General features: G+C 33.4%; 1 protein-coding gene across 8 annotated transcripts in view; it reads right to left on the bottom strand.

The window, feature by feature from the left end:
* CUNH6orf141 (chromosome unknown C6orf141 homolog) overlaps positions 1–14417 on the bottom strand; it is a 54785-nt gene that overhangs the window by 14912 nt on the left and 25456 nt on the right. For 2 of the 8 annotated variants that reach the window (XM_039852946.1, XM_039852944.1), the window contains one exon: positions 12928–13274. The exons of the other annotated variants lie outside the window; for them this stretch is intronic. The gene's annotated coding sequence lies outside the window, so the exon portion shown is untranslated. Of the gene's footprint in view, positions 1–12927; positions 13275–14417 lie in introns of those variants that run through there. 8 annotated transcript variants of the gene reach the window in all.

Raw genomic sequence — 14417 nt, forward strand, 5'->3', positions numbered from 1 at the left:
TTGACCTCAAATATATGTATATATGTTTACAGCTCAGCCAAAAGTATAATTAGTGGATCAATGATAGACTAAAGTATGAAATGTACTAGAATGTATCATACACAGAATGTTGTAGATAAGAGGAGAGGAAAATCTAAATATAATTCAGCCACTGAAGGAAAACTTGCCATAAAATAAGAAATATGTAAGAAAAGCATACAGCTAGGCAGAGACTGAGTTAAGTCTCAACTCTACCAAAAATAAAGCCAACACTCTTTTCCCTGGAGACCACATTGCTCATGAAATGAAAGATCGGAAGTCTGTTCAATTAATACTTTCTTCTTTTTGAAGACAAAAGTTGCTTGTGTGTGTGTGTGTGCGTGTGTGTGTGTGTGTTGTGTTTATGTGAATGTGGGTTGGTGGGATAGGTCATTTTGAAGAGAAGAAGAGTAGCAAGGGGAAGTTGGTTATATAAAATATGAACTGTCAGATCTCTTCGCTCTGTACTTTATTTCCTAAAATCACTGACCTCTATCCATGCCCCCCCCTAGACCTAGGTGCTGTCTTTTTTAGGGGTACAAAATCCAGTCTTTTCCAACTATCGACCTTAGCTTTTATCCTGGCTTTATTTTGAAATCTCATTGAAAATCTCTCAGTAGAGTCGTTATCCCAGATTTATCCAACCTAAATAAAAGCAGCTATGGTCGTCTCCAAGCAATGCATCCTGGCCTTGTTAACCAGACAGAGACACTTCCTAGAATTAATTTGACAATAAGTATAGATCCTGAAGGTCCCCTTTGAATAAAGTCCTCTTTTCTTTTGGTGCCCATTAGTGTGCCAGGTCTTGAATTTAATTCCCACTTCGTTTTTTACTGTTGAAGTGTCTTTAGAAAAAATACTTTATCTCTTTGAGTTTCTTTAGTCATCTATAAAAAGAGATAATACCTACTCTGAAGAGTTATTTTGAGGATAAAGAGCAACATTTTAGACATTTGGGGTTACTTAAAAAAAGTTAGAATTAAATTCTCTTAATATTCCTTTAAAATTTTAAGGTATTTACATTAACTAGAGACTTTTCCATAAATTATCCAGTTTAATCCTTACAATGGACCTTTGAGTTATACATTATCACTGAAGAAGCTGAGATTCTGATTAAAGAATTTATATTAATTCAAAGAGTTCTTAAATGACAGAAGTGGGATTCAAACTTAGATCTGACCTCAAATTTTGTTTTTTAACAACCAACCCCAAATACTTTTTCTATAAATTAAGCCATAGAAGCAAAGAAAAATAAATCTCTATTGGTAGAATTTCAGATATTAGTGAAAAGATTAATAGAGAGATATTAGCATTATGTAACCAGCAGCCTGCTTTAGGCTTGATGGACTTTCTTCAGACCTAGAGAAAAAAGATGAGCATTCTGTCACTATTGACTGAGTGATGAATATTGTGGGAATATTTTGACCCTTAAAGTATAGAATTCATGTGTGATGTATTTCCCCTAAGATCCAAAGCTCATTTATATCAATAAAAAATATCAAAATATCAAAATATCAGCCCTTCACATTTTTGTCCATTTACTGATTTCCATATGTGAATCAGATAAAATGACGAATGAAGTAAAAGTTATTTTCCTGGTCACAGAGGAATATCTGTAATTAACTTGAAAATAATCCATTTGAAAAATACCTTTTTTTATACAAGATATGGTTTCAATGAATAGACAAATAACAAATAAAAAAAAACAGACAAATAATAAACAAGAAACAAATAAATCTGAAAGAGTACATTACCTGTTCTTAGGGTCAAGTTTTCATATTTCTGGTTTAAAGCAATGTACTAGGAAAAGGGCTGTATTTTGCTTAATATATGAGAGCTCATTAGCACAATGTCCAGCACACATGCAATAAGTGCTAAAGCCGAGTCTCGGTTCCCCTTCTGTTTCTACCTTTCAGTAATTAAAGCTCTAATCTACTCCAGAAAGTTTGTTTGGATATACAGGTCAACTGGTTTAAAAAAAAAAAAAAATTCTAAACTAGCTAGTTGATATTTTTTTCATCGACAAATGTGTTTTTTTTTCTCCTGTGTATTTTATTCTGTTATACCCCTGAAATTAAACCTATTAAATCAAGGCCAAATGTCCTTAGAAAATATTTAGTTTGCCTAATACCTCTTTAAAATAACTAGAACTTCTGTGAGGTTGTGTGTGTGTGTGTGCGTGTGTGTGTGTGTGTTTAAAATAATTTTATTTAAAAACAATCTCAAGCTTTTAGAAAAAGAAATATACTACAAAGAACTTTTTCCTGAACTATTTTAAGTTTCAGACCTCATTATTCCTGAATACTGTGGTGTATATTTCCTATGAAAAAAATATTTTCTCAATCAGAATACAACCATCAAAATCAGGAAATTAACATTGTTAAATTATGACCATTGTCTGTTCGGGCTTCAATTAAAAAATATCATAGACTGGTTGGCTTAAGCAACAGAAATTTATTTCTCACAATTCTGGAAAGTTCAAGTTCAAGGGGCTGATTTGTTTCCAGGTGAGTGCTTTCTTCCTGGCTTACAGATGGTTGCCATCTCTCTGTGTCCTTACATGGCCTTTCTTTGGTGTGTGTGCATAGAGAGAGAGCATGCTCTTCCTCTTTTTATAAGGACACCAGTCCTATGAGACTAGGCCCCTACCCTATGACCTCATTTAACCTTAATTACCTCCTACACATTCTGTCTCCAAATATGGTCACATTGGAAATTAGGGCTTCATCATATGAATTGAGGTATGGTGGAAGGGTGGTAACAACAATTCAGTCCATAACAACTATCAAATCATGACCCCATTGAAATTTCACCAAATGTTCCCATGATGTTCTTGATAGCAAAAAGATTCAGTTCAGAATCACATTTTATATTTATTTGTCATTTTTCTCTAGTCCTTCAGTCAGTCTGTAATAGTTTCTCAGCCTTTCTTTGACTTTCAAGAACTTGCAACTTTTGAACATTATAGGCCAGTTATTTTGTAGAATGTCTCCAATTTTGGTTTGCTCTATGTTTCCTAACGATTAGATTCAGATTATACAACTTAAACAGCAATGTGGCAAAAGTGAACCTATGTGCTTTTCATTGCATCCTACAGAATGGAACTTATATTCAAACTTATTTCATGATTGATGATTGCTCACTTTGATCATTGATGAAAATTGTGCCTGTTTCTTGTTCTTACTTTTGTAATTATCATTGTTTGAGAAAGTGATGTGAAATGTCCCATCCCTCTCCAATCGTTTATTTTTTTCATTTACTAATTTATCAGTAGAGACTCATAATTTCTTATTTTAATTGTTTATAATATGTTACAATCATTATTCATTGTAATGATAAAATTTTCAGAGATTTGGCCAGTGAGAAACTACTCAGGCTGGTTTCTATGCCCTTCTGATGTGTGCTTATCTTATTCTTTACCTGTTCCAGCTCTGGAATCAGCCATTTCTCTAAGTCCTGGTTCTTTTTGGTGGTATTTAGGTTCTGAGATCTGAAAGCTAAATATGCTCATTGCTATTGCAATTTTGCCTCTCCAAAGCCCTCTCAATGGTTGGAAATAGGAAATATAAATCTGAGTGAATGTCTGCATTTGTATCTATAATTATTTCAATATATATTTCTGTAAAAATGAATTCTATTTTGACACTTGTTTGAGAATATGAATTTGTGCCAATTCAACTGACATATTTAGGAACAATTTAAGCATAGCAAAAATTTTGTGTTTGCTGAAGCATGATTTCATTTTCAGGAAACAATATGAACACATAAAATTGCATTCAGTTGAACCAAGCCTTGTACACAAAACACACACACATGCACACATACACACTTCCAGCATCTACCATTTACTTCAGTTCATCAAGTGCTATGAGTCACACCCATCTCACGTGGTATTACAACTTTCTGTCTGATTACAAATAACTCTTCTTCCACCGGTTAACAATAACACAGAAGCTGTAATTCTTCTGACACCTACTTCCATAAGCAAAATTCTAGTCCTTTTCAAGGTCAAGGGCCATATTTACTATAGCATTTATGTATTTCTTATCCATTTAACATGTGTACTCTGTGCTTTCATTTTTATTATGTTCTAATCTTTTTTTAAATGTATCACTAATGAAGTACTTGCTCCAACCTAATTTTTCCATAAACTCTGTGGTTTTTATTGCGTGATTTTTGCATGATATGACAGCTTTTAGGAAATGTATGTCATATTATAGCAGAACTGACTCTGCAAAACTACAAGTTCACACAAACATCTCCAATTCTAATGCAACACTTCGGAATTCATTCTTATTTTCTTATTTTCTATATTTGGAGCTTCCTTCTCCAAAAGTGATAAACTTGACTCCTATATCCTTAATATGTGTGCTTGATTGATCAAATTCCTATATGTAGTCAATCTCTCAATACCACCACTGCTTCATGCTCCATGCAGATGGCCTCCTCACACCCACACTTCATTACCAGGGTCCCTCTGTATGGATGCCACTTCACCCTGCACTAGGCTATGACAACCCATACTAGACCATTTTTCTAAGTGGTCACTCTTCTCACTCTGCTTGGCTCAGTCTCTCCTGCAAAGCAGCCCTCTAACATAGTCACTTTCCTTACACTGTTCAGGCTCCAACAACATGTCCGGATCTGAACCATCGTATCACCCTCACCTTGTTCTGCCACACCTATGGATGTAGAACTCAGCTGTTTATTAAAAGAGAAAAAGAAAAGAGACCAAAAAAAAAGAGAGAAAGAGTTGCAATTTTTTTGTCACAAAAATAAAGAGCAGTGACCTCTCACTCTGGGATAACTCTGTCTTCGGGGTTTGCATTATGGAATTAGCTCTATTCTATTTTGGAAAAGCCTGTTAATCTTATAGAAGAAGACAGGGATTACATCTATATTGAGCCAGGACAAATTACCAGCCATCTTCCCAAATTTCTAGTGTAATATACCCAAAATGGAGCATGAAGTGATGGAAAAATATCACTTCACAAGTTGCTGCTTCAATATGCGATGGATGTTTAGTGTGCTATGCATTAAGGAAAATTCATTTTATTCTTGATTTCAAACATAAAGTGACTTTTTAGTCCAAAATGAGTTTTACATGTCCGTGATGATGACAGATGGAGCACACTACTCTTACAGAGAAAAATGCTGTCAAGGAGGGGATCAGGGATCAGATTACATAAGCAGGGAGCTCCATTACTCTGGAGCTCCAACAAAACAGCCAGCACTTAATTCATAGTAGAGAAAGATAAACCACATATAAACCAATTGATGAAAACCTCTCCACTTATTCTTTGAATAAATGCATAGGCAAAGTTAAAAATCTCAGGGCAAAGTACCTTAAAGCAAAATATAAGTATATGTAAGATGAGACAAGTAGGAGTCATAGAAGTATCTCTAGGATCTGATCTAAGAAGAATCTAGTTTAATTAAAAACTGTTCTCTTAGAAGCACTTTTTAATAATTATCAACAGTTCTTATTGAGCTGGAAATGAGAATTTATAACAGATCTCATGATTTATTCAAGTTTATTAATCATAAATATGCCCCTAAATTGTAACTATTTTATATTACAGTTTATAGATTCAGTAATCTGAACAAGTCCTTTTAATATCTTCAAAAGATCCTGAGTAAAAGATCCCTTTAAAATATCATTATATCACGCATAATGATCAGCTAAATATTCATGTCTCTAAAGTGAGCAAAAGCAGGCCTTCTCATAATTTTCTTAACCAAGATACGGTAAAGTTCACTTTACTGACATCCACTTAACTCAACTCACGGCATTATGTAAATTGTCTAGTCTATTACTGTAATCGTAATATTCAAATGATTACATGTTACCAGTTTACTTAATAATTGTTTGAATGATGCAATTTTAGCAGCTTGCCAATATAGCGCCTTTCTAAAATGCCCAATTCAATTCAATACTCACTTATGTTTTATAGGTGTAGTTAATATGAGTGATAATTTCTATGTTGAACTTATTAGAAAGTGCAAACTTTGAGATGCCCCCAGGTGTAAGAATTTGTTAGAAGACTCACAGAATTTAGAAAAGCCATTATGCTCATGGTTTCGATTTATTACAGTAAAAGGAAATAGAGAAAAGGCACATAAGAAAGGGTTTAGGAAAGTTCCAGACACTATCTTCCAGTTGTCCTATTACAATGGAGCCAAATGAACAAGGCTTATTACTAGCAGTGATACGTGGCAGCATGCATGAAGTACTGCCAACCAGGAAAATCATGTGATTGCCAGAGTTTTCATTCTGGCTTAGTCATATAGACATTGGTGACCCCCTACATGGTTGACATTTTTATCCACCCTTCCAGATATTGAGCTATTACCACATTGCCCAAACCACATCATAAATCACATTGTTAGCATAGACCATCTAGGTGTTCCAAGGTCTCCAGGTAAACAAATGCACTTTTATCAAGCAGGACATTCCAAGGACTTAGAAGCTTCCTCTCAGGAGCTGAGAGCAACGGCCAGACTTTAAACAATTATATGTTATCAATTTACTTAATAATTATTTGAACAATGTCACTTGCCTATGTGAAGCTATTCTAAAACATCCAATTCAGTGCTCACTTATGTTAATAAAGACTAGAAAGTAAACAATATAAAAATCTAGAAAGACTTTTCATTCAGAATGCTTGTCAAGTTTCTTTACGTTAAAGAACCTGAAGCCAACCATTTTAGACAATATACTTCTTGTGTAGTTATTGCCAGGAAGAAGATTAAAAGTTTTAATCTGCAAACTCAAAAGAAAGCCTTATAATAAAAGGTTGGTGAATAAATGCATATCTGGGAATCTTTATTCTCTAATGTCTTTTTCTCTAGTTCTAAATAAATTTTTAATAACATGCCAATTATTAGATAATAGGGATTTGAAAAGGTCGAATTTACATAAACCCTGTGCTCCTGAAAAGGAAAAGTCAAAGAAGCTAACCCTTCTGTCTATGACTAAGATACGATTCACAAAAACCCTTTACTTAACTATGATGAGGTCAGGTACAGACCCTTCAAATTCTCATTGAGGCGGGGCAAAGCTTGCCACTCCACAATATGCCTTATTGAGATATTGATTATTTTAAGCTGGTTATTTTTAAGAAATGAAAGACTCAAAAGGAGGCTTTTACCTCACCCTTACCTGTCTAAAAGAATTCAGATAGCAAAATCTGCCCCAGGAAGGGATATCACCTTAGCATAGCATGAACTCAGTGTGGCCCGTGTCTCACTTTTTGAGGGTGACCCAGCAGGAATTTGTTTACCAAAAGTTTGCTCCTTCTCACCTACCTGTGAATTGCTTACCTTGCCTTCGAACTCCAAACCATTATCCCACTTTCTCCTTAGTTCAAAATGACATATAAGTTTCAACTGCCCGGTTTGAACTCAGGTCCCATATTCTTATAGAACTTTTGTATGTACTTATATAATACTTTTTTTTCTCCCGTTAGTCTATCTCATGTCAATTTGATTATTAGACCAGCCAGAAGAATTAAAAGAAAAGAGAGGGGATATTTTCCCCTCTCCACACCATTATTTGTCTCATCAATTATTACCTTAACTACTTGTCCCACTGGTCAATTGAAACAAAATGCTTATTAGCCAAATGAGTTAAGCTTCTCTCCTTTCTCCAGGGCCCTAAACTTTGGTCTACCCCCAGCATCAGCCAGCATACAACCACTTCTGAGAAAAGGCTGGCCTCAGGAAAAAATATTCTCTGACCTACTATTCCATCACACCACCCTTTCATCCCACTTCCACACATCCTATTCTTTCTGGTTTTGCTTACTCCTTTCTATACTCTCAAGATACTTGCATACCTTATTATAATCAACATTCTCACCATCACAACAGTCTCTTTCCCTCTTCTGCAGTAATCTTTTTGAATTAAGTCTCTGCTTATTAAATCCAGATTTGTCTTTTATTTGACAGATTCTAGATTTGGGGTTATATTTGTATATGTAAAATTAGATTCAAATTTACACTAAGGAAGAACATGGCAAGAAAAATAACATGAAGTTTATTAAATTAATTAAACAAGGAGGCCATTAGATCAAGGTGGTTCCCATGCCATGGAGGCCTATGGAAGTGAACCAAAATCTAAGCCTGTAAATACCTCAAGGTTGCAAAATCACAATGCTAAGGACAATGAATAACAGATAGACAAAGAGGCTTTTTCTGTAATCAGAATTGCATAATATTATTATGGCATAGTTTTAAATGCTGAGAAGGATGTTTAAACAAGTATGAGAGGAATGACATGTTGTGATTAAAGTATGGATTCTGGAGCGAGGCTACCTAGGTTTAGATCTCAACTCTTTCTCTTTCTTGTTATATAAGCTTAGACGGTTTATTTTTATCTCAATTTTATCATCAAAGATGGTGATAGAAATATTCTCATAGGCTTATTGTTTATTCTACATATACACTTAAGTGCTTATAATAGGGCAGGTGCATAATAAACTCACAGTAATAATAACAATAAACAAATATACTTCATCCTATTAAAATTATGTTCTTTAAAAGATGACCCTCCATGCTCCAGCAACTTGCAAGCATGGTAGCAAATGCAGTATTTCTCCAGAATTAATACTCCATCCCAACCTGCTACATCACACCCACACACACATGCACAGTCCTAATTTATTCTGAAATAAGAAAAATACTAAATTGTTTTCACCCCGGCTTCCTTAACTCTGCAACAGATTTCTAAAATTTCTAACTTTTTCTAAATTATAAAAATAATATACATATATGACAGATATATAGCAAAAAAATCTAATAGTACCAAATGTCTTTCTAAAAAATAAGTGATAGCTTCCCTTTTCTTAACCGCCTCCCAGATACCCGACTCTTCTTAATAGATGTTGCTACTATTAACAAGTTAATTAGACTCTTTAAAAAGTTTATACATAAACAGATACATTTATTTTCCTTTGTGCAATTGAAATCATACTATTTATACTCTTTGCCTATTATTTATATTTTTACTTAATAATGTATTTTAGAGATCTTCTAACTTCCACTTCTGCCTAAGATGTATTAACAGGGACCAAAATTCCCCCCCCGCCCCCCCCACCTGAACCAATCAAACAATAACAAAAATGGGAAAAAATATATATATATGACAAGACATTCGACATCAGGCAACAAATCACAGTTATATCTGAAAGATGCAAAACAAATGAGATCGGATCTACTGTAGCTCCAACTTAATACCTTAAGAGAGTTCCCAGGTGTGGTGCAGGAAGGGGAAACACAGGTGAAGGCCAGAAGACTCCTGAGTTGAGAATGTATTGCTGAAAGTCCAAAGAGGCAATATAACTCGAGTGAGCAAAACAGAGTGCCAGAGGGAGCTACATAGAAAGAGAATCCTTGTGATCTACATAGGATCCCTGGAATATTAAGCAGAGTACGAATTAGTGTATGTGTAGGAAAAAACTACCTGGGGCCAGGGAAAGAACTACTCAAAAGAATTAAAGGAAGTCATGTCATTTGAGTCCCCTAAGTAAGGAAGGCACAAAATATATATATTTAAGAAAAAAATGGCCAAAAGTTTTACAAAATTGATAAAAATTATAAAACCACAGTGCCGAGAAATTCAATTAACCCTAAGGACAAGATACATGCAGAAAACTATACCAAGGCATATGATAATCGAATTGCTCAGAACAGGTGAGAAAGAAAAACTTGAAAGCGGTAATATGCCTTACATACAAAGGAACAAAGGATGACAACAGATTTCTCATCAGAAACAATGCAGTCAAGAAGACAACAAAGCAACATCTTTAAAGTACTGAAATTAAAAATTGCCCATCTAGAATTTTATACCCAGTGAAAATCTTTCAAACCTAGAAGAAAAATAAAGACATTTGCAGACATAAAACATGAAAGAATTTGTCACCAGAAGACCTCACCATGAGAAATGTTAAAAGAGTCTTTCAGGCAGGAAAAAAAATTATACCAGATGGAAATATAATACAGAAAGGAATGAAGAGCACTGGGAATGGTAACTACTTGGGTAAGTATATAATTTTTTAAAATTTGTTAATATTTAAATTCTTTAAAAGATAATTGACTTAAAACAAAAATAAAAGTGCTCTAGGGTTTATAACATATATAAAGTAAGATATATGAGAAAAATAGCATAAAGGCCCAGAAGAAAGAAATGGAAGTATACTATTAGATGTTTTTATACTCTAAATAAGTGATATATCATTAGAAGATAAACTGTGATAACTTAAAGGTGTATACTAAAACTCTAAAGCAACTGTTAAAATAACGAAAAAAAGTTATAGCTAATAAGCCAGCAAAAAAGATAAAATCAATTTCTAAAAATACAAAAACAAACAAAAATGATACTAAATCCAAAACAAGACAGAAAAACAAGAAAAAGAGAGCAAAGAATAGATGAGGAATGGAAAAAAAAATAACCATATAACATCAAATATAAATGGTCTAAGCACTCAAATTAAAAAAAAAAAAACAGATTGTCAGATTAAATAAATAATACAAGACCCAATTACATGCTGCCTTCGAAGAATGTTCTTTAAATACAAAGAAAAAAATAGGCTTAAAGTGAAAGGATGAGGAAAAGATATACCATACTAACAGCAGTCATAAAAAAAAAGCTGGGAAAGTTATATTAATATTGGACAAAATAAATTTACTATTAAGACTATGAGGAGAAATAAACAAGTAATCGCATAATAATAAAATGGTTAATTAAGAGAACATAGCAATTTTAAATATTTATGACCCTAATAACAAATCTTCAAACTACATGAAGCAAAAATGGATAGAACTACAAAGAGGTATAGGTAAATCCACAATTAGGGTCAGAAATTTCATTACCCCTCTCTCAATAATTAATAGAAGTATACAAAAACAAACAAAAACAAAAACAAAAACCCAGCTTTCTTAACTCAAATCCCCCAAAATAAAGGTAAGTATATTCAGCATTTTTCTTTACCGGCTCAGAAGCAGAGCAATCAAAAAACATTTCTGACTGTATTTTTTGATTGTTAGTTAGCTATCATCAAATTTCCAGGTGCTATATTCATCAGAGCCAGATGTGTGTGTATGTAAATTCCCAATATTGGGAAGTGGCAATATGTCATAGATATTAAGAGCTTTGAAATCAGGGAAACTTGAGTTCTCTCACTTACCAACTATGTGATCTTGGCAGACTTTAAAGCCTCAGTTTCTACATTTGTAATATTGGAATAATAACAGCATCACTAGGATCTATTATTTCATATTGTAGTGCCTATTATATGTAGTGCATTTGGAAAGAATCAAGTCATTTTAACTTCTGATAACATCCCCATTTGGTTTGATTGAACTCTCTTTGTCTCTCCCTCCAAACCTTGTTTTAGAAAATGACCCTATTTAATGGTAACACTGTTAAGTAAGGATGTCGTTGAACAGATGGCTCTGAAACTAACATTCATTTTTCAGGCAAAAAAATACTGCCCTTTGTTTTGTGCCTGCAGCTGCCTCTTTTAGACTATTCAAATATTCAACACTCGACTCAAGAATGTTTTCATTAGAGCCTGCCAAACAGGGTTATCTAGAATCTGGCAGTCCAAAGCCATGCCAAGCAGAGGAGTCAAATAGCTGTGTACAAAATATTTATTATCGTGTCATTAAGCCATACAGCTTAAGCAGCATTGTAACAGGAGCAGACTTAAGTCCTAATTGCTTGCAGCTCTATTAGAAAAAGCTATATGATCCTTACTAAATATGAACTCTCTGGGTCTTAATTTCCTTACCTATCAAATGACAGAATTTCGTACATATAGTCACTTGGTTCTCCCAAATTCTGTTACTAGGAATGACTCTCGAGAAAACAAAATATTCAAAAGACTTCAATCATTCATTTATTCCTTCATTTATTCACTAATTTAAATTGATTAAGTGCCAGGCACTGTTCTAGATATTAAAGATTTCACAGTAGGTTTAAAAAAAAAAAAAAGTGCTTGCTTTCAAGAATTTTAAATTCCTTGGAGGAAACAAATGATAAACTAAAAAACACATAATACGATGGCAACTAGTAAAACCTTGAGGAAATATTGTTATTTGCTATTCTATTATCAAGAAGGTGATATATTAAGGATAGTTTAATCTATTAATCTAGTTCTTTATGTATAGTCATTCAAACACAAAATGGAAAGATAAGTTTCTTTCTTGAGTAAGTCAACTAGAATGAGCTATCTCTCAAATGCACGATAAAAAGTCAATAGCACAAAAAGGTAAAAAAAATGGTGACAGAAAATATTTTTTAAATTAACTCTTATGGAAGGGAATACAAATATAAACAAATGAAATTGCTTGTTAGTGAATGAAAGAGTGAGAAAAATTAGGAATGCCAGGTGTTAAATTTTAAGTAGATATCACTAGCTGTATGTATATCTGTTAATTCTTAATCCATCACAATAATTCAACAATTTATGTACTATTATTTTCCTCAGTTTAAAATAAAGAAACTAAGACTCAAAGAGTTTGAATATCTTGCTGGGATCCGCACATAGCATTCATTAGGTTAAAAAATCAGTGCTCTCCATGGCGCTGAGATTCTTATAAGACTTTTTTTGGAGAGTGAAAGGGTATGAGCTCACCATTATATAAGAACCTTGAAATTCCTGGTATAACACTGTCATTCAACAAATTCTGGTGCATCTTAGCAAACAGTACAATTAATTGTATTATAAAAGTATAGATTTCACACTGAGGATTAAACATGTTGTATTTCTCTGAAATTTTAAGACTAATCCCTGTTTTACATGAAAAGAAAATCCCTCCAGACTCTATTGGATAGAACATGTTCGAACTGAGAAGTGAAAAAGGAGCAAGAGCAAAGGAGTTTAAATAAGGCACACACACACAGTGTAGGGCTTGATTCATTTTAATTATAAAATAGATGGTTGCCTATAGGTTAGAACAAGTACCAGGAGCAACCGATTCACATTTTTGATTTGCACTGGAAGCTGCTGATTCTGTTTGGTTGTAATCACAAAGATTTCTATTGTTTTAATAATTACTTCCACTTAAAGATAATGAGTGGCTTGGATTCTTCCATCATACTTCCAGTTCTGAGCCTGATTCTTATTTTTCTTTTAAATATTAAAATCTTCATGACTAAAGCTTCTAAGCAACATTTTCCTCCAGGACCCAGACCTTTGCCAATTATTGGAAATCTGCACATCCTGAATCTGAAGAGGCCATATCAAACCATGCTGGAGGTAAAAAAAATAAATCAGTGTTCATTTCATATATATTTATAATTTCCTAAATCATTTCTACCCTTGTGGGTTTATTAGCATGAATATATTTACAACTGGTTCATAGATGTATAATGAGGTTATTAGATAGGATTTAAAATTAATAGAGCTGCTTTAAATTTAACCTTTAGTTTCTTTTAAATTTGCATATATAAAAATGCTAGTAAAAATATTTCCATTATAAGGTGGTATTTTTATCCTGAAATATTTATGACTAGTATTCTTTATCTCAACCATTTTGATCTATGTATTTCATATATACTCTATTACGAAGGAACTGAATTTTGATAATAATCTTATTCTAGAGACTTTTAGTTAACTACTCAAAACAGTGTGTACAGAGGTACAAGCAAGAGCATGGCCCCAGAAATCAACACCCCAAATTCAGTTCTGGACCTGCCATTAATTAACTGTGTAAATGACATAAGAATTTAATCTCTGTTTCCTAATCTGTAAAATTACAGGATTAGTCCAAGTGGTAAACAGTAGGGGAAGAAGAAACTTTCCTCTACCCTCAGGTTCTTTTGGCTGTTCTAATAATTAAATAGACATAAAATAGACAAGCAAGATAAAATGACCAAATTTAATTATATATACATATGTGTGGAAACTTCACATACATGACAGTCAGAGAACCTACAAACATGAGAGATTCAAAGATAGAAAGGAAAAATTTAGGTATATGTGATATTCTGAGTTGAGGATCGCCTTGAGGCTTCAGAAGAGAGGAAGGTCATTGAGAATGATAAGAGAAGATATTCAGTAATTAGAAGTTTGTCTTGACCTATAGATAGGTCAAAAGAAGGTTATCTCTCTCATAATCTCCTGTTAAGGACAAGGCCCTTAATTTAAATTCTTCTAGGTAGTTAAGAAGGGCAGAAGTTTCTATTGAGCCTCCACAGAGTCCTGGTTGCCTTCAGCTCGAAATAGTATGCATACTACAGAGGCACATCTTGAGGTGGCTTGTTATGAACCTTTACAAGACTAATTTTCTCTAATTTCTCCTTCAAAGATTTTATAGTTCTTGATCATGGGGTAAAATAATTTTTTTAAAAAAAACGGGAAAGAAGAAAAGAAGGAAAGAAGGAAAAGAGCTCA

Source organism: Pteropus medius, unplaced genomic scaffold (assembly GCF_902729225.1).
Source record: "Pteropus medius unplaced genomic scaffold, Ma_sr-lr_union100, whole genome shotgun sequence".
Classification (NCBI taxonomy): Eukaryota; Metazoa; Chordata; class Mammalia; order Chiroptera; family Pteropodidae; genus Pteropus; species Pteropus medius.